General features: G+C 34.5%; 1 pseudogene; it reads right to left on the bottom strand.

Moving 5' to 3' along the window:
- Positions 1-877: 877 nt before the first annotated feature.
- Positions 878-21,570, bottom strand: LOC126024101 (ubiquitin-conjugating enzyme E2 D3-like; annotated as a pseudogene).
- Positions 21,571-23,507: the final 1,937 nt, after the last annotated feature.

Genomic DNA, 23,507 nt, shown 5'->3' with positions numbered 1-23,507 from the left:
GAGTTCTCTTCATTTAAGCAATGCAGTGCTGTTCAGGTCCACTGATACTGGAAGCCACCAGGACTACACCTGGTATTTCTGGGAGCAGAGGACGGTCAGTATTTCTGTAGATCAAACTCTGAGCGAAGAGTTTTCCCAGTTTTCTATCCAGTTTTAAGTAACTTGAAAATGTATGCCTGGAGTATTTCTCCCTTTTCAAATAAGATTTTCTTTTGAAACATCATATCCTTATAGAATTTCTGATAAGAAATGTCAGTTATCTCATTTAAACTGGATATCATGAGATAGATGTTCTCCCTCCTCTGCAGTTGGAGACAATCAGGAAGTCAAGAGTTAAAACAGTCTCTTTGAGAAGGAAGGATACTTTTATTACCCCACTATATTTTCTCTCTGTCCTAAAATTGGATTTGCAAAATTTATGTCCATATTTCCTGACATTCAAATATTTCTATTTTGCTTTGTTGCCAAAACTTGCTCTTGCACTAATTAAAAATATATTTTTTTTGTAAATGCATCTGAGGAAAAAGTCTTCTTATGTCCCTAAATTCTGATTTCTTTCAGATATCTAATTCATCAAAATATGTTAAATATTTTAGCCAAATTGCTTAGTTGTATTAGTGAAAAATTTTATCTGTAAATTACTAGATCAGCGTAAACAGGAGATTTATTCTTAAAAAATATCTGATACTCTAATCATCAAGCTGCCTGACTGTTTGTTAAGCCTATTATGTTTCTGTGGTACTATCTTTGTTCTCTCTGCTATAAATTGGGTTCATTTCTAGGAGACAGGGTTAAGGTCTCAAGATGTTTTATTTGTTTGGTTTGTCCCAACCGTGATTTAAAGTGTATTTCAGCTGTAATGCAAGTTATTAAGATTTTAAGGGCACATCCATAACATGGCATAATTCTGAGTTCATTCCTGAGATATTCTGTTGTACATATTTCTGTCTGTTTTATAGATCCCTGAAATCTCTGGCACTAGCTTGTTAACTGAGTCTGGCTCACATAGCAGAGAACAAATGGATAAAAGAACTTTAGAACTATTTAAAGCAGGAGACCACTCTGTGATCTTAGAATTTTGAGACAAATGTGGCCATGACTGTTAATATTTGGATGATGAATTCTTGTTGTAAAAGCAAGCTAAGATGGTTTGAAGGGGTAGTCCTAGGAAAATGAACCGCCAAAAAGAATACACCACCTTGATATGCACTGTCATTGGGTCTTATAACTGTGGCTTACCAATGAAGCACTGGAAAAAGAGGAATTTATTATCCCCAACTGAAACTTGTGCAAAGGGTCATGGGCCAAATTACTAGGATTTAGGAAAGGAGAGAAACTGGCAGAGACTCAATGGAAGAAGTGAACTGCTAGAGAAAACAAACAAAGCTTTAGTGGTCTTAGCAGAGAGTTCTGAAAGATGTACTGCTAATTCAATGTTCCAGTTTTGGTCATTTGGACCAAATATCCAGTCATTTCTACACTGACATTTTTTAGTCTCCGTGGAACAGTTACACCTAGAAAGCACCTTGGGAGAAGAGGTTTTCTGAAAGTATAGCTAAAGGTTAAATCTTACCAGTTGTCAGCTTCCTTACAATAGGAAGGTACAGTTTTAAGAAAAATTCATGTTCATCTTCTACTCATTAAGTCCATAATTGATGCACACATACATCATAGAAGAGAAAGGAGGGGTCAATGATTCTTCAATTCTGCTCTCAGAGTGATGGAAAGTCCCAGGTAGATAAACTCAAAGTTCTTGAATACTATATAAATCCCTGACCCCTAATGTCAGGAAGCCACCGATAATCACTGGCCTGATTTGTCCCACAAATTGATAGAAAGTATTCTTGTCATATGTCTGACCTTTGGAGTAATATGTCCAAAGACTCTTCATTAAGTACAATACTTGTTTTATATCTGTGGTGGCTAAATTTGATCAGAATAAAAAATTATCATCTCTTTTTGGTTTCTAAACTTTTTAAATAATAATAATAATAATAATAGTATATGTTGACTATCAAAAGCTTTGTTTTTATGTATTAATGTATCATGTACTTTTTACCTTTATCTATTTTGTTGTTGTTTGTGGGTCACACCTGACAGCACTCAGGGGTTACTCCTGGCTCTATGCTCAGAAATTGCTCCTGGCTGGTTCAGGGGGCCATATGGGATGCTGGGATTCGAACCAACGTCCTTCTGCATGCAAGGCAAATGCCCCAGCTCCATGCTATCTCTCTGGCCCCTACCTTTATCTTTTAATGGGAAAAATTATCTCAATATATTTTCTGACTTGAACTAGTTTTGCATCCTTAATATAAATTCTTCTTAATATTGACATGGGTATAAGCAATACTCTCAAGTATTTTACATTTAATTTTTTAATGTTTTGCAAAAACAAATATTTTTTGTCTTTGGGGGGCTATTTTTACTTTATCAGATTACCCTCTTTTTATTTATTCTGGTAGAGCCTTCATTAGAAAAATAAAGTGTTTCTGAACATGTTATAAAATTCAGACATAAAATGTTCTATGTTTCTATGTTCAGAAAGAAATATGATTTTTTGTTTTATTTTTGGACCACACCTAGTGGTATTCAGGATCTAATAGATCTGACTCTGCCCCTAGGAATAACTCCTGTGGTGCTTAGGATTTATTCCTAGCTGTGCACTCAAGGATCACATTTAGTGGGCTCCGGGGACCATTCATGATGTTGAGGATCAAACCTGAGTTGACCACATATGAAATAAGAGCCCTACCCACTGTAGTATCTTTCTATCTTGAAGTATGTTTCTTATTTAATTTCTATAAATGTTTATTAGGTTACTTATATTTATTCTTAAAATTCTAACTATTTAGTTTAATATTCCAGAAGATTAACTATTATATTTTCAAATAAATTAGTATGATACTATATCTTACTTTATATATTTAGATATTTATAACTTTTTATATGTTCACCATTTATTTTATCAATGTTTATCTTTCAAAGATTTTCTATTTCATTAATCTTTCCAAGGACTGGCTTTTAAATGCATTTTACATTTTCTATGTTTCCATTTCTTAATTTTTACCTTGAGTTTAGTGTTTCTCTCTGTCTTATTTTTTGATATTTTCCTAGTTCTTAGTGTTACAAGTTTAGATTTGCTTGCAATTATTTATTGTTTTGCTAAATTTCTGCTGTATGAATTCAAACCAATGTCATATTCTAAACTGTTTGACACATAGTGTCTTAAAATTTACTAAGATATAAATGTCTTTATTTGTTTTTTTTTTTGCTTTTTTCTTTAAATAATTTTTTCTTAGTAAAAAGTTACTTAAATTAAAGAAATGTGAATTATTTTATTAGATATACTTTTAGATTACTTTTGCATTTTCCACATTTAGAATCTACTGTACCATCTCTCTGACCACAATGTTTTATCTTTTGAGGAAGCACCATACTATTTTTCACACCAGCTAAACAATTTTATTTTCCAGAAAAAAAGTTCCAATATTCTCTACACTTAATCTAACCAGTTCACTCTGTTGCTTAATTTTATTTTTTATTGATTGAATCACCTTGAGATACATAATTACAATGTTATTTATGTTTGAATTTCAGTCCTAGTGTTCCTAGGATTTAATTTATCTTGAATTGAGTGATCTAAGGTCTATTTGTTTTGAGGGTCAACCAAGATATGAACCATCGTTTTATGTCTTCTCTGAGCATATGAACCTTTCTGGTATATTTGAAGTAACTTCCTAAATTGTCCTATGCACAGTCTGGATTTTCATTGCCTTCATCTGATTTCCAAAAGAAAAAAAAAAAGGAGAGAAAAAGGGAAAGAAGCTTCAGTCACTTGTCTTTTAAACTGGAAATAGCTTCAGCTAAAGAAGCTGGTAGCACTATCAGTGATGATACTCTGCCTTTGTGTCTGCATCTCACAATCAGAAATAGCAATCATAAATCAGGATTCATATCCCCAATATTTGGAAGAGTAGAGGACCCATTGAACATCCTGTCTCCTACAAGCTGTCTACAAACTACTCCAAGAATGCAGGATTAGCAGAAAGCAGGATCACTACAAAGCTCTGAATTGGTGGTCAAATTACCTGATTTGTTTAGGTTGAAACCTTCCTTGCAGACAGGTTTCCAATAGCTTCAGAGTTCCCAAATATAAAAACACATTCTGCCGGGGCTGCTGTTGTCTAGATGAGAAAAGGATGGTCTACTTTATTTCCTGTCTTGCTATCTTCCCCAATGTCCAAAGCTCACATTAAAAAAAATGGAATTCCCGGGGCCAGCGAGGTGGCGCTAGAGGTAAGGTGACTGCCTTGCAAGCACTAGCCAAGGAAGGACCGCAGTTTGATCCCCGGCATCCCATATGGTCCCCCCAAGCCAGGGGTGATTTCTGAGCGCTTAGCCAGGAGTAACACCTGAGCATCAAACAGGTGTGGCCCAAAAAAACCCCCCAAAAATGGAATTCCCAGGTATGGGGTTAGGGGACACCCCATGCTGGAGGCATTCTCCCTAGCTTGAGGGGTGCTGGGAGGCTTGGCAGGCCTCCAGCCATTCCCCTATTTCCCCCTGGACTCTAGGCCTGGCCTGAGTGCCACCTCGGGTGGCCTGCTGTGGGTTCCAGGTGGACTCTATTAGGGGTCCCCAGGCTTCCCCCGTCCCTATTCTAGGGAGGAGGAGCAGAGGGAGAAGCCAGGCAGATAGCTGGCTTCAGGTGCCTTGATACTGGAGGCCAGCTCTTCCCAGGTATGGGGTTAGGGGACACCCCATGCCGGAGGCATTCTCCCTAGCTTGAGAAAGAAAGAAAAGAAAGAAAGAAAGAAAGAAAGAAAGAAAGAAAGAAAGAAAGAAAGAAAGAAAGAAAGAAAGAAAGAAAGAAAGAAAGAAAGAAAGAAAGAAAGAAAGAAAGAAAGAAAGAAAGAAAGAAAGAAAGAAAGAAAGAAAGAAAGAAAGAAAGAAAGAAAGAAAGAAAGAAAGAAAGAAAGAAAGAAAGAAAGAAAGAAAGAAAGAAAGAAAGAAAGAAAGAAAGAAAGAAAGAAAGAAAGAAAGAAAGAAAGAAAGAAAGAAAGAAAGAAAGAAAGAAAGAAAGAAAGAAAGAAAGAAAGAAAGAAAGAAAGAAAGAAAGAAGGAAGGAAGGAAGGAAGGAAGGAAGGAAGGAAGGAAGGAAGGAAGGAAGGAAGGAAAGAAAGAAAGAAGGAAAGAAGGAAAGAAGGAAGGAAGGAAGGAAGGAAGGAAGAAAGAAAGAAAGAAAGAAAAGAGAGAGAAAGAAAGAAAGAAAAAGAAAAAGAAAGAAAGAAGAAAGAAAGGAAGAAAGTAGAAAGAGAGAAAGAAAGAAAAAAGAGGAACGAAAGAAGAGAAAGAAGAAAACAAAAAGAAAAAGAAAGAGAAAGAAAAAAAAGAAAGAAGAGAGAAAGAAAGAAAAAAGGAAGAAAGAAAGAAAGAAGAAAGAAAGAAAGTAAGAAAAAAGAAAGAAAGAAGAGAGAAAGAAAGAAGAAAAGAAAGAAAAAAGAGAAAGAAAGAAAGAAAGAAAGAAAGAAAGAAAGAAAGAAAGAAAGAAAGAAAGAAAGAAAGAAAGAAAGAAAGAAAGAAAGAAAGAAAGAAAGAAAGAAAGAAAGAAAGAAAGAAAGAGGGCCCGGAGAGATAGCACAGCGGTGTTTGCCTTGCAAGCAGCCGATCCAGGACCAAAGGTGGTTGGTTCGAATCCCGGTGTCCCATATGGTCCCCCGTGCCTGCCAGGAGCTATTTCTGAGCAGAGAACCAGGAGTAACCCCTGAGCACCGCCGGGTGTGGCCCAAAAAACCAAAAAAAAAAAAAAAAGTCTTAGAAAGAAAGGAAAGAAAGAAAGAAAGAAAGAAAGAAAGAAAGAAAGAAAGAAAGAAAGAAAGAAAGAAAGAAAGAAAGAAAGAAAGAAAGAAAGAAAGAAAGAAAGAAAGAGAGGGAAGAAAGAAAGAAGAAAGAGAAAGAAAAGGAAATAAAGGAAGAAAGGAAGAAAGAGAGAGAAAGAGAGAAAGAAGAAAGAAAGAAGAGAGTAAAAAAGAAAGAAGAGAGAAAAAAGGAAAAGAAAGAAAGAAAGAAAGAAAGAAAGAAAGAAAGAAAGAGAGGGAAGAAAGAAAGAAAGAAAGAAAGAAAGAAAGAAAGAAAGAAGAGAGAAAGTAGAAAACAAAAGGAAAGGAAAGAAAGAAGAAAAGAAAGAAAAAGAGAGAAAGAAAGAAGGAAGAAAGAAGGAAAGAAGAAAGAAAGAAAGAAAGAAAGAAAGAAAGAAAGAAAGAAAGAAAGAAAAAGAGAAAGAAAGTAGAAAGAAAGAGAGAAAGAAAGAAGAAAGAAAGAAAGAAAAAAGAGGAAAGAAAGAAGAGAGAGAAAGAAGAAAGAAAGTAAGAAAAAGAAAGAAAGAAAGTAGAAAGAAAGAGAGAAAGAAAGAAGAAGAAAGAAAGAAAGAAAAAAGAGGAAAGAAAGAGAGAAAGAAGAAAATAAAAAGAAAAAGAAAGAGAGATAGAAAAAAGAAAGAAAGAAGAGAGAGAAAAAAAAGAAAGAAAGTAAGAAAAAAGAAAGAAAGTAGAAAGAAAGAGAGAAAGAAAGAAGAAGAAAGAAAGAAAGAAAAAAGAGGAAAGAAAGAAGAGAGAGAAAGAAGAAAATAAAAAGAAAAAGAAAGAAAGAGAGATAGAAAAAAGAAAGAAGAGAGAGAAAAAAAGAAAGAAAGTAAGAAAAAAGAAAGAAAGAGAAAGAAAGAGAGAAAGAAAGAAAGAAAGAGAGGGAAGAAAGAGAGGGAAGAAAGAGAGGGAAGAAAGAAAGAAGAAAGAGAAAGAAAGAGAAATAAAGGAAGAAAGGAAGAAAGAAAGAGAGAGAAAGAGAGAAAGAAGAAAGAAAGAAAAGAGGAAAGAAAGAAAGAAGAGAGAAAAAGTAAAAGAAAGAAGAGAAAGAAGAAAAGAAAGAAAAAGAAAGAAGAGAGAAAGAAAGAAGAAAAGAAAGAAAAAGAGAGAAAGAAAGAAGGAAAGAAGAAAGAAGGAAAGAAAGAAAGAGAGAGAAAGAAAGAAAGAAAGAAAGAAAGAAAGAAAGAAAGAAAGAAAGAAAGAAAGAAAGAAAGAAAGAAAGAAAGAAAGAAAGAAAGAAAGAAGGAAGGAAGGAAGGAAGGAAGGAAGGAAGGAAGGAAAGAAGGAAAGAAGGAAGGAAGGAAGAAAGAAAGGAAGAAAGAAAGAAAAGAGAGAGAAAGAAAGAAAGAAAAAGAAAAAGAAAGAAAGAAGAAAGAAAGGAAGAAAGTAGAAAGAAAGAGAGAAAGAAAGAAAAAAGAGGAACGAAAGAAGAGAAAGAAGAAAACAAAAAGAAAAAGAAAGAGAAAGAAAAAAAAGAAAGAAGAGAGAAAGAAAGAAAAAAGGAAGAAAGAAAGTAAGAAAAAAGAAAGAAAGAAGAGAGAAAGAAAGAAGAAAAGAAAGAAAAAAGAGAAAGAAAGAAAGAAAGAAAGAAAGAAAGAAAGAAAGAAAGAAAGAAAGAAAGAAAGAAAGAAAGAAAGAAAGAAAGAAAGAAAGAAAGAAAGAAAGAAAGAAAGAAAGAAAGAAAGAAAGAAAGAAAGAAAGAAAGAGGGCCCGGAGAGATAGCACAGCAGTGTTTGCCTTGCAAGCAGCCGATCCAGGACCAAAGGTGGTTGGTTCGAATCCCGGTGTCCCATATGGTCCCCCGTGCCTGCCAGGAGCTATTTCTGAGCAGAGAACCAGGAGTAACCCCTGAGCACCGCCGGGTGTGGCCCAAAAAACCAAAAAAAAAAAAAAAAAGTCTTAGAAAGAAAGGAAAGAAAGAAAGAAAGAAAGAAAGAAAGAAAGAAAGAAAGAAAGAAAGAAAGAAAGAAAGAAAGAAAGAAAGAAAGAAAGAAAGAAAGAAAGAAAGAAAGAAAGAAAGAAAGAAAGAAAGAGAGGGAAGAAAGAAAGAAGAAAGAGAAAGAAAAGGAAATAAAGGAAGAAAGGAAGAAAGAGAGAGAAAGAGAGAAAGAATAAAGAAAGAAGAGAGGAAAAAAGAAAGAAGAGAGAAAAAAGGAAAAGAAAGAAGAGAAAGAAGAAAAGAAAGAAAAAGAGAGAAAGAAAGAAAGAAAGAAAGAAAGAAAGAAAGAAAGAAAGAAGAGAGAAAGTAGAAAACAAAAGGAAAGGAAAGAAAGAAGAAAAGAAAGAAAAAGAGAGAAAGAAGGAAGAAAGAAGGAAAGAAGAAAGAAAGAAAGAAAGAAAGAAAGAAAGAAAGAAAGAAAGAAAGAAAGAAAGAAAAAGAGAAAGAAAGTAGAAAGAAAGAGAGAAAGAAAGAAGAAGAAAGAAAGAAAGAAAAAAGAGGAAAGAAAGAAGAGAGAGAAAGAAGAAAGAAAGTAAGAAAAAGAAAGAAAGAAAGTAGAAAGAAAGAGAGAAAGAAAGAAGAAGAAAGAAAGAAAGAAAAAAAGAGGAAAGAAAGAGAGAAAGAAGAAAATAAAAAGAAAAAGAAAGAGAGATAGAAAAAAGAAAGAAAGAAGAGAGAGAAAAAAAGAAAGAAAGTAAGAAAAAAGAAAGAAAGTAGAAAGAAAGAGAGAAAGAAAGAAGAAGAAAGAAAGAAAAAAGAGGAAAGAAAGAAGAGAGAGAAAGAAGAAAATAAAAAGAAAAAGAAAGAAAGAGAGATAGAAAAAAGAAAGAAGAGAGAGAAAAAAAGAAAGAAAGTAAGAAAAAAGAAAGAAAGAGAAAGAAAGAAAGAAAGAAAGAAAGAAAGAAAGAAAGAAAGAAAGAAAGAAAGAAAGAAAGAGAGGGAAGAAAGAGAGGGAAGAAAGAGAGGGAAGAAAGAGAGGGAAGAAAGAAAGAAGAAAGAGAAAGAAAGAGAAATAAAGGAAGAAAGGAAGAAAGAAAGAGAGAGAAAGAGAGAAAGAAGAAAGAAAGAAAAGAGGAAAGAAAGAAAGAAGAGAGAAAAAGTAAAAGAAAGAAGAGAAAGAAGAAAAGAAAGAAAAAGAAAGAAGAGAGAAAGAAAGTAGAAAACAAAAAGAAAAAGAAAGAAAGAAGAAAAGAAAGAAAAAGAGAGAAAGAAAGAAGGAAAGAAGAAAGAAGGAAAGAAAGAAAAAGAGAGTAAGAAAGAAAGAAAGAAAGAAAGAAAGAAAGAAAGAAAGAAAGAAAGAAAGAAAGAAGAAAGAAAAAGAAAGATGGAAGAAAGAAAGAAAGAAAGAAAGAGAGAAAAGAAAGAAAGAAAGAAAAGAGAGAGAAAGAAAAGAGAGAGAAAGAAAGAAAGGAAGAAAGTAGAAAGAAAGAGAGAAAGAAAGAAGAAAGAACGAAAGAAAAAAGAGGAAAGAAAGAAGAGAGAGAAAGAAGAAAACAAAAAAAGAAAGAAAGAGAGAAAGAAAAAAGAAAGAAAGAAAGAAAGAAAAAAGAAAGAAGAAAAGAAAGAAAAAAGAGAAAGAAAGGAAAGAAAGGAGGGAAGAAAGAAAGAAGAAAGAGAAATAAAGGAAGAAAGGAAGAAAGAAAGAGAGAAAGAAGAAAGAAGAGAGGAAAGAAAGAAAGAAGAGAGAAAAAAGTAAAAGAAAGAAGAGAAAGACGAAAATAAGGAAAGAGAAAGAGAGAGAAAGAAAGAAAGAAAGAAAGAAAGAAAGAAAGAAAGAAAGAAAGAAAGAAAGAAAGAAAGAAAGAAAGAAAGAAAGGAGAAAGAAAGTAGAAAACAAAAAGAAGAAAGAAAGATGAAAAGAAAGAAAAAGAGAAAGAAAGAAGGAAAGAAGAAAGAAAGAAAGAAAGAAAGAAAGAAAGAAAGAAAGAAAGAAAGAAAAAGAAAGAAGAAAGGAAGAAAGTAGACAGAAAGAGAAAGAAAGAAGAAAAAGAGGAAAGAAAGAAGAGAGAGAAAGAAGAAAACAAAAAGAAAGAAAGAGTGAAAGAAAAAAGAAAGAAGAGAGAGAAAGAAAGAAAAAAGAAAGAAAGAAAGAAAGAAAGAAAGAAAGAAAGAAAGAAAGAAAGAAAGAAAGAAAGAAAGAAAGAAAGAAAGAAAGAAAGAAAGAAAGAAAGAAAGAAAGAAAGAAAGAAAGAAAGAAAGAAAGAAAGAAAGAAAGAAAGAAAGAAAAAAGAAAGAAGAGAGAAAGAAAAGAAAAGAAAGAAAAAAGAGAAAGAAAGAAAGAAAGAAAGAAAGAAAGAAAGAAAGAAAGAAAGAAAGAAAGAAAGAAAGAAAGAAAAAAGAAAGAAGAGAGAAAGAAAAGAAAAGAAAGAAAAAAGAGAAAGAAAGAAAGAAAGAAAGAAAGAAAGGAAAGAAAGAAAGTGGGAAGAAAGAGAAAGAAAGAGAAATAAAGGAAGAAAGGAAGAAAGAGAGAGAAAGAGAGAAAGAAGAAAGAAGAGAGGAAAGAAAGAAGAGAGAAAACAGTAAAAGAAAGAAGAGAAAGAAGAAAAGAAAGAAAAAGAGAGAAAGAAAGAAGAAAGAAAGTAGAAAACAAAAAGAAAAAGAAAGAAAGAAGAAAAGAAAGAAAAAGAGAGAAAGAAAGAAGGAAAGAAGAAAGAAGGAAAGAAAGAAAGAGAGAGTAAGAAAGAAAGAAAGAAAGAAAGAAAGAAAGAAAGAAAGAAAGAAAGAAAGAAAGAAAGAAAGAAAGAAAGAAAGAAGGAAGAAAGAAGGAAGGAAGGAAGGAAGAAAGAAAGAAAGAAAGAAAGAAAGAAAGAAAGAAAGAAAGAAAGAAAGAAAGAAAGAAAGAAAGAAAGAAAGAAAGAAAAGAGAGAGAAAGAAAAGGGAGAGAAAGAAAGAAAGAAAAAGAAAAAGGAAGAAAGTAGAAAGAAAGAAAGAGAGAAAGAAAGAAAGAAAGAAAGAAAGAAATAAAGAAAAAAGGAAAGAAAGAAGAGAGAAAGAAGAAAACAAAAAGAAAAAGAAAGAGAAAGAAAAAAGAATGAAAGAAGAGAGAGAAAGAAAGAAAAAGAAAGAAAGAAAGAAAGAAAGAAAGAAAGAAAGAAAGAAAGAAAGAAAGAAAGAAAAAAGAAGAGAGAAAGAAGAAAAGAAAGAAAAAAGAGAAAGAAAGGAAAGAAAGAAAGGAGGGAAGAAATAAAGAAGAAAGAGAAAGAAAGAGAAATAAAGGAAGAAAGGAAGAAAGAAAGAGAGAGAAAGAAGAAAGAAATAAGAGAGGAAAGAAAGAAAGAAGAGAGAGAAAAAAGTAAAAGAAAGAAGAGAAAGAAGAAAAGAAAGAAAAACACAAATAAAGAAAGAAGAGAGAGAAAGAAAGTAGAAAACAAGAAGAAAAGAAAGAAAAAAAGAACAGAAAGAAGAAAGAAAGAAAGAAAGAAAGAAAGTAGAAAACAAAAAGAAAAAGAAAGAAAAGAAAAGAAAAAGAAAGGAAAGAAAGAAAGAAAGAAAGAAAGAAAGAAAGAAAGAAAGAAAGAAAGAAAGAAAGAAAGAAAGAAAGAAAGAAAGAAAGAAAGAAAGAAAGAAAGAAAGAAAGAAAGAAAAGAAAAGAAAAGATAATCTACAGGGTCTAAAATCATGGTGATGAGTTCTTTCCTTTCAAGATGCCATCCTCTGCCCTCTGGTCTCATTTCTGGTGGAAAGTCAACTTTTGGTATCATAGTGGTTTCTTTGTATAGAGCTTATTTTCCTCTTGCTATTTTGTCAATGTTTTCTTTGGTTTTGACTTACAGCAATTATAATTCCACATGTCTGGGATTTTTTGGTTTTAATCTACTTGGACTTAGTTTTCTGTTATCACCAGAGCAGAACTTCCATCAGGATGAATTGGATCACTGTAAGGAAGAAACAAAATGGTGATATACCCTGATTATTTTTACTTGTCACGTCATGGATTTTCTTAAATAAGTGCTTCCTCTTTGGCTCTATACACTAAGAACAATTTCCAGAGGCAGCAGATGATTTTTCATAGATTAGATACATAGGTGAAAGTATATTATTTAATTGATAAATAGAAATATAAACACATATAATTCCTGATTATCTCAATATATGCCAGGATTTATATATACATGTATATTTGTATGTGTATATTATGTATATCTTTGGGGATAAAGAAATTTTCCAAAATATATATTAAAATTATTATCAATGTGTAATAACATGTATACATATATAATATAAATAATCGCTATAAATTATAGCTTTTATATCAAGTATATAATTATAATGTACTTAGGCATTTATATTTAATATAAGCATTATTTTCAATAAATCTATTTCCATTATAGCAAAATGGATTCAGATATTACATATATTTATTAGTGTTAGTTGTTGCTCTGAAAAACTCAGGCAAACCTCAGACATCTGAGGTTTTCATTCTAATACTGAAATTTTCACTGTGCCTCTTAGTATCTTCCAAGATTTACTTATTCCAAACTTTATGTATATTAACTCATATTTTAGGTTTCATTTTACATTTATTTCTCCTTGTCCATAGGTATCTTTGCACTCTGGAATCCTCCTAACACTTCAACTTTAGGAAATTATTTTGTCTGGCTTCTCAAACCTTTCATTATGTTTCATTGGTCATTGATTATATTTGGAAGATTAGAAAGTAGAAGAGAGGGGCTTGAAACAAATCTTTAGTAATTCTAATTACCAAAGGTATTGCTAATTCACCTTTTACCCTTATCTGATGTTCACTCATATAGGCTAATTTTACATTGTTTGGGATCACACTGTACCTACAACTTTTCTTTCCATTAGAAGCTATTGGACAGATACTAATATACTCACAACAATATATGTAATACAGAAGAAATTGTTCACACAATTTGCTGTAATCCCAATATCTGCTTAGAACACTCATAACCTGATTATATTGCTGTCCCTTTCTTCTGATTCTCGGCCATACTTAACTCACCTTCATATAACATCAGATCCAAAGACCAAATCACAGTAGTCCCAAAGTCTTTCACACTGCTTTGATTTTATTTGTTGAATGAATTCTGAAACACATTAACCTCGTTTTCCTTTTGAGGGTGATTTCTGATTCTATAAAAGGAAGCTAGTAAGTAGCTCTAATTTGTCTGTAACTGACCTAGAGCTGTATGCAGAGTTTCTATTATTTATAGCTATTAACTGATTACAATCCTCTTTCTTACTAGTATATGCGGGGGCAAAAATATTTTTTTCTCTTTTTTGCACTTCTAGTACTAGGACAGTATTAAACAGTCACATGGCCTGATATAGAATGAGTCACACACCAAGTGAAGATGTACTTAGCAGTCAATATAAAAGGAATAATGGGGGCTGGAGAGATGGCATGGAGGTAAGGTGTTTGCCTTTCATGCAGAAGGTCATCGGTTCGAATCCCGGCATCCCATATGGTCCCCCGTGCCTGCCAGGAGCAATTTCTGAGCATGGAGCCAGGAGTAACCCCTGAGCACTGCCGGGTGTGACCAAAAAATAAAAATAAATAAAAAATAAAGGAATAATGCTAGATCTGTCTCTTTTTAAACAACTTTTTTTTTAAAAAATGCAACTAACAAACCCATTTGTTTAAGAGTTAAACGTTAAATTTGCAGGATGGTTCAGAAATAGCCACCAGCATTAGCCTTGCCTTGTAGTTAAGGTCATGAATTTATTTTTTTAATTTTTATTGTGACCAAAGTGCATTACAAATCTTTCACTGCATCATTTATGGTACATAGTGACAATGAATGAGGGGCATTTCCACCACCAGTGCTGTCCTCCCTCCGCCCCTGTTCCCAGTATGTATCCCATATCTCCTTCCTCTACCCCCCAGTATGCTAGTGCAACTGGTCTCCACTTTACAGCTTGTTGTAGATTGAGCATCCATTCCACCATCATTGGAGATAAAAAGGATAAGAAAAAGGGGAGAAAAAAATTTGGTGACAACTACCAAAAAAAGAAAGGAGAGAAAAAAGAAAGAAAGAAAAATGGAAGAAAAAAGAAAAAAATGGACCTGGCAAATAAAAATAAAAATAAACCTCTAAATAATAACCACAAATGTGAAAAAGAAAGAGAAAAGTGGAAGAAAAAAGAGAAGGAAAATAAAATTAAAAACTAACAAATCAAAACAAAACAAGAAAAAGTATGGGTGCTGGAGTGGTATTGTTTGCAGTTCCCCCACTTTTTTTTTCTTTTCTTTTCTTTTCTTTTTTTTTTTTTTTTTTTGGCATAGGCACAGTAAGCATTGGGGAAGAAAGGGAATTCCCGTGGCCTAAGAGATTCAGGGTTTCTCCATCCTTGAAGCATACCATCATGGGATCAACCCCTGGCTCCATATATACTCATTACCCCATCCCAAAGGCTTTTTTGTGATGCCAGGAAAGTTCCTCTTGGTTGTATGTGAGAAAATCAAGCCACTGCTACTAGCGATCTTGATATTTGCGCAGGTTATAGGTCAGGGACTAAAATAGAATCTCTAGGTTAGAGGATCCTATCCATCATTGTTGTGGTATTCAGTCTTCTGTAACACTTGCTCCCTGTTTTCGTTCAGTCCCTTAGCCGAAGCCTAGGATATTATGGAGCCAAAGGTTCTGCTCAGTCTCTGTTGTCCAAGTTGGACCTCTGCAATAAGACATCTTGTTGTTGTTTTTATGTGTCCTGGACTACAGCCTAGGGTAGGGTTTTCCTTATTAGTCCCAAGGTAGGCTCTGTTCAGTCACAGTTGTCCAAGTCAGTTTTCTGTTGTTGGTGCTCTTATTTTTCACAGTTCAAAGGACGATAGCTCTCTGATTTTTATTTAGTGCAGCCTATTATCCTTACCCAGAATAGCACCAGCAACACAGTATTACACCATACGTTTTTGTATGGGCACAGTAAAAATAGGGGAAACCATAGACACAGAAACAAGATCTTATCTTCTAGGGAACTCACTTTTTATAGCAGAAGGGTGCCTCCCATCCTGAACATGTGTCATGTGGATACAACCAGTCCCCATGAGATTGGACAGTGTTAGTCTGAAACCCCATATCCCCGATGTAGAAATGATAAACACCACCAGGAACTAAGCTCCATTGGGATATTTATAACACTACTCTGGCACCAACTTGTGCCAGTTTTGATATGACAACGAGAAAAGGAAAACTTGACCTAAGACCAGGCTGTCCTATCACATCACCTAACACTAAAAGGTCATGTTAATCTTTAACACCACACACACACACACACACACACACACACACACACACACACCTGAGTGTTATCTGAGATAGACTAGGCAGTGTTTGAGACCCCAGCATCACAACCTAGTATGTGATAACTGGAGCAACACCACCAAATGTGCACACTTCTGGGCATCACAGAAACAAAGAGAAAAGAAGGGGAAAAAAATCTTTCCAAAAAGCCAGGCATTATGTGAAATGAAGATAGAAATGTAAGCCATAGTTTTAGCATGCCAGTCATAGAAAGAATGATCGAGGACTCTCCAGCATTATTGCATTGATAACTAATGCAAAGCGAGCCTTTAAGTTATGTATCAAAATGCATTTTTCCTGCCAGGTACTGCTAGACTCAAGTGCCTCCCAAAGCAATTGCATTTTTGTTTCTGCTTTTAATATCAACCCATTAATCCCAATGTTCTGTTTGAAGGAAGGTGGTGCACATTATCCCAGGCATAGGAATTATGATAGTTAAAAAACCACATTTAAAGAAGCTGATGCAAAATGGGAAATCATTTTTTTTTCCGATATTGGGCATTTAAGTGCCAGAGAAATAGCAATTTATAGGGAAGAATTTTTCAATACTAGATTCCACTTGGATATTTTCGGATATATTCTCTCCAAATCAACTGCAGATATGAATCTTTTTTTGAAGAACTGGTAGTTCAAGAAAGTGATTGTATAAAAATGATTTATAAATCCTTTGATAGTGTGGCCACATTTTATAGACAATCATGAAATTTAAAAAAAGGCATGGACCTTACTGGGACCACAAAGAAAGACTTTGGGGTTAGACAACATAGATGCCCAGAGCCTATATTTGGTCTTGTGGCAGGATGCTTTATTTTTATTTTTATTTTTTTGGAGGGATGGGGTTTTTGGAGGGGCCACACCCGGTGACACTTAGGAGTTACTCCTGGCTATGCCCTCAGAAATTGCTCCTGGCTAGGGGAACCATATGGGATGCCTGGAGATCAAACTGTGGACCATCCTGGGTCAGTCGTGTGCAAGGCAAACGCCTTACTGCTGAGCCATCGATCCAGCCCTAGTATCCCTGTTTTTAAGTTAAAGGTTTATCCTTTCTATTTTCTCAATAATTTGCTCTGCTGTACAAAAACAAACAAAAATAAATAAATAAAAAACAGCAAACAAAAACACTGCCACACACAACTTTTTTCTTCTTTTTCTTTTTTTATTCTCTTATCATTTACATAGGGGCTCACACCTTTTCCATAGAACCTTGGGATGCAAATTACTTTGTTTAACCACATATTTCTGCACTTTTCTATAGAACTAAGAAAAAAGAAAATAGAAAGGCTGAGGGCCAGAGGCCAAATAGTCTCAGATGCGTTGGTGAGGGAAAATAAGGACAGAACTAAATATCAAGCCAATGTCAATGACAATAGGATCAAAAGACCTAACTTTAACAATCTAAACTTAAAGGGGCCTGTTATACTGGCAAGCCAAGGAACAAAAGGTGGTAGTATAGGATGCACTCTGGGTTCATTGATGGAGGGAGGTCAACACTGGTGGTGGGAATGGTTCTGACTCAATATATATATGAAATTTGACTTTGAAGGACTCTATACATCACAATAATTACAAAAATAACTAAAAAAAAACCCTCAAATATGGGCCTTATTCACTAATTTTAAGCTGCTCATTCTTTAGAAAGCTGCCGAATTTCTGTGAATCAGATAATTTGGGGGTACATCTGATGGAAAAAGTAAAGGTGATCTGGAAACACTCAGTTAGGATTGACTGCCAATGAAATGGAAAGATCTTTTCATTTTTAAAGAAAATGAGAACTTTTTTACTGAAGTTTTCAGACTTTTAACATTTTCTAGGACTTGTAATGGGCTCTACATAGAAACAGATCAAAGTTTTTCTTCCTGAGCCTAAATAAATGAGGCACCAAATGCCATGGACTAAAGCCTGACATAAATGGCATTCACATGTATATGGATTCTACTAACAAGGCATTTCCTTATTAAAAGCAAAAGCATCAGCTCAGAGAAGCAGTGTGCTATATAGTCAACATCCAGCATTGGATCCCCATTATTTCCTCACTAGCGTTTCCATATTGATCCCTAATGGAGACACTAATTTTTATCAACTTCCTACCAAAATCCAGTAAATAACAACAATGACAAGAATCAAAAAAAGTTATGCATACTGCAGAGCAATTTTTTATTTATTAATTTTATGTATTGTGTCTGGGTATCTGGCAGACCCATGCTCAATCTCTGACCCAGGTTTCATTCCTGTTCCAGGTTCTATATTTTGGGCAACACCAAGACTTACTCTTGACTTTATGTTCAGGAATCACTCCTGGCGGTATTTGGGAGATCATATTCAATGCCAGGGATTGAACCCAGGTTGCCTGTGAACAAAACAAGAGCCCTCCTTACAGTGCTATCTAGCTGGTCCTATGAAATGATTTTCTAGCAGTTTCTTTAAAATGTCCCATACATTTTTTAAAAAGTACCCAGCAAATGAACCTGCATGATACAGCAAGTAGGGTGTTTGCCTTGCACACTGCCAACCTGAGTTCGATTCCCCAGGAACCCATACGGTCCTGTCACCCTACCAGAAGTAATTTCTGAGTTCAGAACCAGGAGTAATTCCTGATTGCCACTTGGGGTAGCCTCAACAAACAAACAAGCAAACAAAAAACAGCAGATTATAAATAAAGAAAAATCCTCCAAATATTTAACTATTTGCTTTGTATTTAATTTGCATTTCTATTTTAGTAAATTTTCATTTTCAAGTTTCATTGTATCTTATGTATATTATGACCTAATTTCAGTTTTATGTGGTAGGTGGAATACATTTTAACCTGGTTTTATAAGTGGGGAAGATGGGAAACCGGGAATAAATAATCTCCAGAGATCATGTACCTAGGAAATGCTTAAGGCTAGATTTGCATTCTGGTGTTCTGAGGCCTGAGCTCATGTTTAATCTGTATATAACATCTCTCCTGAATAGAACATTCTTTCAGCCTATGTTTCCATCCTCAGGCATGTCATCCTTTGACTTATCATTTTACTAATTTTGAGCAACTGCTGACTGAAAGGTGTCAAATGTCTGTAATTCTACTGGTGAAGCTGTGGAAAATACTGGAATATATTAGATAGTCATGTGGAAAATGGTAAACTGTATATATCTTTATTTCTATCAGTTTAGTGAATTGCAGTGTTACTTTTTTTTTGTATTTTATGTTATACTTAAAATATGACCTTATAAGAATTTAGGTTTTGTTTGAAGCTCGCCAATGCCAAGATTCAGCTGTTGCAGCCATGTTTTGAAGGATGGGGCACTCCTAGAGGGTGGTTAGAGCTTATTTCTGCCTCTGTCTACAGGAATCAATCATGACAGTGCTCCAAGGCCATATGCAGTGCCAAAAATGGAACATAGATGACTGCATTCAAGGCTCACATCTCTTCTAGTTACATTGTAAAATAAACTATTTTAATTCTTGGGCACTCATCTCTCCTATTTTAATGAATGTCTTTTTTTCATCTTCACAGTTTCACATTTATAAAGACTACTATATTATACTTATATTCCTGTTATGGTTCTTAACCTATTTAGATTTTCCATGAAGTTATACAATGACAATTTAATCAGTATATTGTCTTGCATATAAAATATTTGTAATTAAGTACATTTAATTGGAAAAAAGAATACCATCAGTATTGGTTTTGTCTTTCCAGCCAGATGCACAATTATGTGTCCATTTAGTGACTTTATTTTTTATTGTTTTGAGGTTTTAAAGTATTAATGCTGTTTCATAATATTTTAAATTCCAGAAAGTGGCTTGAAGACTTTCTGTGACTCTAGGACTCACTGCACCAGCCACCAAAGTTTCCGTGTCATCTCCACATCATCGAGTTCCAGCCATCTCTGTCCACTCTTTCCTCCATCTCCCCATTCCCTCTGATAATCCTTACATTTTTACTAAGTCTAAGGATAATGTATCTGTAGTTTTGCCTATTTGTTTCAATTATTTACATTCTTCAAATCTGTGAAATCACCCAATAATTGTCTTTGCCTTTCTTACTTTTCTGAACATAATTACTCCAACTTAAATTTCATTCCACACAGCATAATTTTATCTTTTTTCCTTCCCTTACTGTTCTTAGGAGAATCTACTGGTGCTACTCAGATACTTGAACCACATAATTAATGTTAGCATATGTATTTTATTCTTACTGTACCTTTATCATGTGTTGTAAAACATTTCCCACAAATGCATTAGTGTTGGTTTCACATTATTCCATATTTGTTCAGTTTCCTAAAGAACAGAGGGCCAAGGATTCAATTTGTTGTCTCTTTTGCTTTCATATTAATTTTAAAAAGTAAAAGAAAAATAAATAAATGATTGTTTCATCATTTTTTGCCAAAATTAGGGTATATATTTGAATTTCATAAGGATAATGGAACTAAAAAATGTTCTTGGAGCTTCTGGAGGATTTGAAGTTGTTTCCAGTCTTGTCCCAAGAGGTAGAGATATTGATCCCAAAAGATTCACACTACCTGCTTGGTCCTCTGCTGTACTATTGCTTTTCCAGCAAACTCTGCAGTGTGCCCAGCCCAAATAGCCAAGCTCTAAATTGCTGTAGTTATTGCTCTTAGCTCCTCTTCTCTCTAGGGAAGCCCAGAGTGGAAGCAAGGGAGTTTCTTGTTACATTTTCCTAAAACTGCTGAGAATTTGGACGTTACAATGTCACGTGAGAATGTTGACTTAATTGTAAGAATACTTTGAAGCAATAGGCCATTGCAAATATCTGCAGGCAGATGTGACCTCGTCTTTTGCTGGGTGATACTGGTTTGGTCATTTGATGCTTATTATGATAGGTTCCGGGTTACTCTTCTTTTTTCTCATGGTGCTATCTTACATTTTGGTGGTGAATGTCAGTTAGGTTATAATCTATCTACAATAATTTTCATCCTCCTATTCTTCAGCGTAAATATTTTCAGTAGTTCCATATTACTACCTACAATTCATTTGGTTTTTGAAACTCCAAGGAAAAGGAGTTAGTGATGAGTAATTGACAGAAACTAAGAATGTTATTATCCACTGAAAAGAATCCTAGGAATAATGGACAACAAAAATCAAAAATGAGATTAGCAGTGAAATTGAGAAACTCTGTTCCAAACTAAGGGAGTTGGCATTGTTCCTAAAGTGTTTTGATTATATAATTATCTCCAGGCACCATCAACTTTCTATCTTTAATTCTCTGAGGCCTTCCAGACAAACTATTCCTTTCCTCCTTTGATTTTGTTTCAGTTCCAGTTCTGGTTGTAATATACATTTTTAAGGGATAAGAAACTATCTTCCTTCTCATACTCTCCATATTTCTTCTAAAATGTCAGACCTTAAAATGCATGCTAAAAGTATTCATTTAAACATTAACAAAAGCACTTTAGTTTGCCTGAGAACTCTTATTTTGACTTCTTTGTACTACTTACTTTATAATCTGATTGCCACTACTGAAATCAGAGATTCCAAATAGGTAAACTCAAACAGGTTTCCTTTGTTTTAAGACACTGACAGTTTGACTAAAGCTCCAAGGAGGCATAATGGGATATTGGTGATCAGGTATGGTCCTATTGCCATTTGTCATGCTTCTTTGTCTGCTATTATCCTAAATGAGAGGCCATGTGGAACAAATGACAAATGTGAAGGACAAGGCAATATGACCAGGAAAGAAAGCATAAAATGCTAAATGTTTTATTTAATCTAGAATGAGATGGAAATGTATCATCTGATGCCAGCCTGCTGTTTTAAACAACCCCATTGTCATTATTCAGAGCTACTAACATTAATGCATCTTTGCAATGGAGAGCTGGCTAAGTCAAATAAAGAAATACATTAGTGGGATTTCATCTGTCCTGGTGGCTGTCACTCAACCAGATAAAGGGATTAATTTAATTTAATTTACCAAACTTGTATAGAGCTCCTCCCACATGAAATATACATATTAACAGCTTCTAGTTTTCAGGATGATATGAAGATGTCAATTGGAGAACTCTAATCTGGTAGGAATATAAAGTGAAATGAGAGAAATACCAGTAAAATGCAACATTATGAATACACAGAAATAGCATAACCAGGCTTATTCAAGAGTTTGTAAATTGTTACTTCAAGATACTAACCAGTAAAATCAGAGGAATAGAAGTATTTTATTTTGTCTTTATTGATATTTAAATTTGGTTACTTAAATTTAAATTTAAATTCTGTGGATTTATTTTCTTCAGAAGCTGAAACAAATGGCTACTTCCCTTTATTTTTGCCTTTCAAACAACATAATTGGGGTCAGGGAGATAGCTTAGTGATTAGAGTATGTCTTACTTGTGCAAGGATCCAAATTTGGTTCCTGGCATCCAATTGGCCCTCTTTACCCTCTGCTGGGTTTAACACCGAAGACCTTCTGATAACCACTAGCTCCTTGAGTACTAGAAGGATGAGCCTCATGATCCGCAGCAGCAAGGGCCTGGCCAGCACTGCACTGGGGTCCAAATGTTCTGCCATTGACCCAGTTGTCCAGATATGGTGAGATTGGCCCTCAGGCTCCCTGAATACTATTGAGTCCTCTACCCACTAAGAAGAAAATAAAATATAGTTCTGTAAATCAGAAATATTTCACGTGTCTTACTGAGCTAAAATATAGGTTTCCCAATGATAAAAATATGGGTTTTTTTGTATGTTTTGTTTTGTTTTGGGATTTTTGTTTTTTGGTTTTTTTTTTCGGGCCACACCCGTTTGATGCTCAGGGGTTACTTCTGGCTAAGCGTTCAGAAATTGCCCAAGACTTGGGGGGACCATATGGGACACCGGGGGATAGAACCGCAGTCCTTCCTTGGCTAGTGCTTGCAAGGCAGACACCTTACCTCTAGCGCCACCTCGCCGGACCGATAAAAATATGTTTAATATTTTTTTGTTTGGTTTTGGGCCACACTAGTGGGACTAAGGGAGATTATTATCTTTTAAATATTTACTATTTTTATGGGAGATATTTTCATACATGTTCCAGATTCAACTGTCACAATTCTATAGCTCATGGCCCCTTTATTTTGTTTCTTAAGATGTCAATAAGTGCAAGATATCTTCGCCGTTATCTTGGCTGGGTATTTGTGAATCCAAGAACAGTCCCCAGAATGAGAAATTATTTCCCATCCCCTTGTCCCCTTTCGGGGGAAGACCTTGGTAATATTTATCCGCAGCAAATAATAATCCACACAGACAAGAATGATAGGGTTTAAAAGATCGGGCAAGGAGAGCCAGAGAATCCTCCTGCAGCCAGCAGCTTTTTCACAGAAGGACCCCTCACTCCTGTCCCTCAAGCTATTTATTGCCAACTCCACAGCGCCCCACCTGGAAGGGTTAGGTGGGGCAAAAGTCACAGAACAATCCTAAGGAAACACTTTTAAATACAATTCCAAGAATCATCTTATGGAAACTTTTTCATATGCTACAAATAAGTGACCGAGTCTTTCTTAGATCTCATCTCTCTGGCCCATAGTTCTTTCATCCTCTTTTACAATGAAGCACTAATGTAAATAGATTAGGCTCACTCCTTGTTGTACTGCATAATCTCTCTGCCAGGATGTGAGCAAACAATATGTATCACTTTGCCTTGGATTTCTATTCCTCAATACTTTATCTGTCAAGATAATCTGCATTTATGTATTCCATGTTTGTTACTTGCGTTGTTATCTATTCTTACATCACTCCAAGTTATTTACCTTTCCTACCTGTGACTGACATTTATTTGGATTGGTAGCTTTGCTGAATTTAGCCACTCTGAGTTTTTTTTTAATATGTCTGTTGGGTCAGGTGTAGATGTATATTCTATTTCAGCAGATAGAACTGAAGAGTTTTCAAAGAAGTTGTATTCTTCCATGAGTTTAATAAGTCTCTTGCAATTTAGCCTCCAATCAGCAAGAATGCATGTTCATTGTGAGTCAATGCAACTTCACAACACTTGATGTTATATCTCTTAATTTGGGCTCAGGAAGAGTAACAGATACTGTCAGTATGACTTTCATTTTCACTTCCTGAAGACTAGTGATGCTGATTTCTTATGCTAATTGACTGAGTATATAATCTCATTACTTTTCCTATTTTACTTCTAGTTCAATTATCTGTATTTTCTATTGATTTATAACTATTCTTCATATATTTTGAAGAGTTCTTATACAAATAGAACAGAATTCATTGCAATATATTCCTTCTGCAAACTACTTTTTTCACCATTTATTTGTCATATTCCTTTTTCTTTTTTTCTTTTTTTTTGTTTTTTTTGTTTTTTTGTTTTTCATTTTTTGTTTTTTCGGGCCACACTCGTTTGATGCTCAGGGGTTACTCCTGGTTAAGCACTCAGAAATTGCCCCTGGCTTGGGGGGACCATATGAGATGCCGGGGGATTGAACCACGGTCCTTCCTTGGCTAGTGCTTGCAAGGCACAC

Source organism: Suncus etruscus, chromosome 12, assembly GCF_024139225.1.
Source record: "Suncus etruscus isolate mSunEtr1 chromosome 12, mSunEtr1.pri.cur, whole genome shotgun sequence".
Classification (NCBI taxonomy): Eukaryota; Metazoa; Chordata; class Mammalia; order Eulipotyphla; family Soricidae; genus Suncus; species Suncus etruscus.
Note: the sequence above shows the minus strand (reverse complement) of the source record. Positions and strands in the feature narration are given on the sequence as shown.